Below are 2,875 nucleotides of genomic sequence, written 5' to 3'. Positions count from 1 at the left end.
GGCTATCATAAATGAACCATTTAATGCCCTCTCGGGGCCTCCACATTTCCTCCTCCAAACCCACTACCATCAGCTGTAACTCCTCAAACTTCCTTTCTACACCATACTTTCCTTATCACCCCTAGGAAGATATGAAATGTTATGGCATACAATGGAGCCCATACTCCAAGGTTCTCAATACATTTTTCGAACCCAACTTAAGCCCTTAACCCTGGACTTCTCTTCCCTTCCCACAAGGGTGAGTGTAAGTCCCAATCCCATAACAATACTCAAGCACAAAACAAGAAAACAAAACCAAGTAGGAATAAAACAAGAAATTTTGGCAAACACCCCACTAGTTTGGCCAAGACCCTGTAATAAAGCCTTCCCACTAACTTATTTTAGCAAAAAAACTAAGCCACTCCATCCTTATGAACTTGTCTCCTCTAACGGTTCATCGATAGCCCTCACAAGCTCTGAGTTATGACCCTCGAAGGATCGACCTCAAAATGCACTTAGAGCACCTTGAAGACTCCTCGGTACGGGGTGGCCGCAAATGATGGATGGTCTTCGTGGCCAGAACAAAGGTGTGACTAGGGTTCACCCGCTCATCTGGAGCTAATGGGACTGACGATTCGATGCCAAGATCAGTGGTTTCAAAGTTACGCTGTGGTGCACCTATGAACTGAGGCACACTACGAGTTTTGGCATCAAGTGAGATCATTATGCTGAATCCAAACGAAATGTGATCTCTCAAAAATGAGATAGGTTATTTTAGGCCTCAGGATCACCATCCTGTAGCATTTGATAGTTCATCGATAGCCCTCACAAGCTCTAAGTTATGACCCTCGAAGGATCGACCTCAAAATGCACTTAGAGCACCTTGAAGACTCCTCGGTATGGGGTGGCCGCAAATGATGGATGGTCTTCATGGCCATAACAAGGGTGTAACTAGGGTTCAACCGCCCATCCAGAGCTAATGGCACTGACGATTCGATGCCAAGATCAGCGGTTTCAAAGTTACGCTGTGGTGCACCTATGAACTGAGGCACATTGTGAGTTTTGGCATCGAGCGAGATCGCTGTGCTGAATCCAAACAGAATGTGATCTCTCAAAAATGAGATAGGTTATTTTAGGCCTCAGGATCATCGTCCTGTAGCATTTGACAGTTCACCGATAGCCCTCACGAGCTATGAGTTATGACCCTCGAAAGATCGATCTCAAAATGCACTTAGAGCACCTTGGAGACTCCTCGGTACGGGGTGGCCACAAATGATGGATGGTCTTCGTGGCCAAAACAAGGGTGTGACTAGGGTTCACCCACCCATCCGGAGCTAATGGCACTGACGATTTGATGTCAAGATCAGTGGTTTCAAAGTTACGCTGTGGTGCACCTATGAACTGAGGCACACTGCGAGTTTTGGCATCGAGCGAGATCGATGTGCTAAATCCAAACGGAATGTGATCTCGCGAAAATGAGATAGGTTATTTTAGGCCTCAGGATCATCATCCTGTAGCATTTGACAGTTCATCAATAGCCCTCACGAGCTCTGAGTTATGACCCTCGAAAGAACGACCTCCAAATGCACTTAGAGCACCTTGGAGACTCCTCGGTACGGGGTGGCCGCAAATGATGGATGATTTTTTGAAGACTACTCCATGTGTCACTATCTTTCTTGGAAAAAAAATTGCTTTTGAACATCAAGCTTGCAATATTATCAATTATTGTCAAACTTTTTCAACCAAGTCAAAATGTCAAATGCAAATATTTGTTTGCATTTTTTGCTAAGGGGAGTTTCATAGATTGACTTTGATTTTCTATGTCTCTAGTGCTTGAACATACTTAAAATGGCTCTTTGGTCTTAGAGCTATTGGTATTTTCTAACTTCATGGTCTATGATATGCATACTAAGAATTTCTTTCACTAAATGGTTTTCTTGATCTATTGACTACACTTAAATTTGTTCACTTGTCATCTCTCTTTCTATATGTTCAATACAAAGAGCTAGAAGAGACAAATAATCTTTCTTACCTTCATCTCTCTAAGCACATGATAGAAATCAATTCTAAACTTGAGAAAACGTTAGAGGAGAATATTGCATTCTTAAATTAATCTCCCTTAAGACCTTTGCATACACATGGGGCATTCTTAAATTAATCTCCATGGAAGAAAATTTCATAAAACTAAAGATTCCATAGTGTTGAAACATAAAATCCAAGATCTCATTTATGATGGGATTGTTGTTACCTCTAATGACTCATCCACTCATAGCCTTCATATCCAACTTCATATCATGTCAGTATGCATGTGCTATCTTGCTTATTGGCTTTAATTGCTTATCCTACATGCTATCTTCTTTCATGGATTTTATGGCTTATCCCAAATGTGCTTCATACAACTTTTCAATATGAAAGTCTTTCAAAATATTATACAATATTATGACTCTTTATGCTTTCAAATGCTATGATTGGTTGTAAAATGGAAGAAATCAAGTATTCTAATTGTTCATCCGTACTTTATGGATTTTTCTTATTTGATTAGTTTGATAAAAATAGTTTTAATAATCATAATGTCAGCTTTATGTCAAATAAGGAAAAAACCAAATTTGTAATAAGATATCCGCATGCAATTATCTTTCATATAGTTATAAATGCTCTTAAAATTGTCGTTATAGCCTTGTATCACATGAAAATATGATTTGGAAGAACTTGTTCAATATCTTCCTCTTATAATTCCTTACAAAGAACCTACCAAAATACAAAAACCATATACAAAAAACTACACATTTTACATCATAATACATCATAAATTTTAGAAATTCTCCCCAATACCACCCCCCTCCAACTCTTCGTGATGTACCTACATTCCAATATCATACAAAAATTAGTAACTTAT

This window comes from Cupressus sempervirens, chromosome 11 (assembly GCF_028749045.1).
Source record: "Cupressus sempervirens isolate cs-2001-9-10 chromosome 11, ASM2874904v1, whole genome shotgun sequence".
NCBI lineage: Eukaryota > Viridiplantae > Streptophyta > Pinopsida > Cupressales > Cupressaceae > Cupressus > Cupressus sempervirens.
This window is presented reverse-complemented; position numbering follows the sequence as displayed.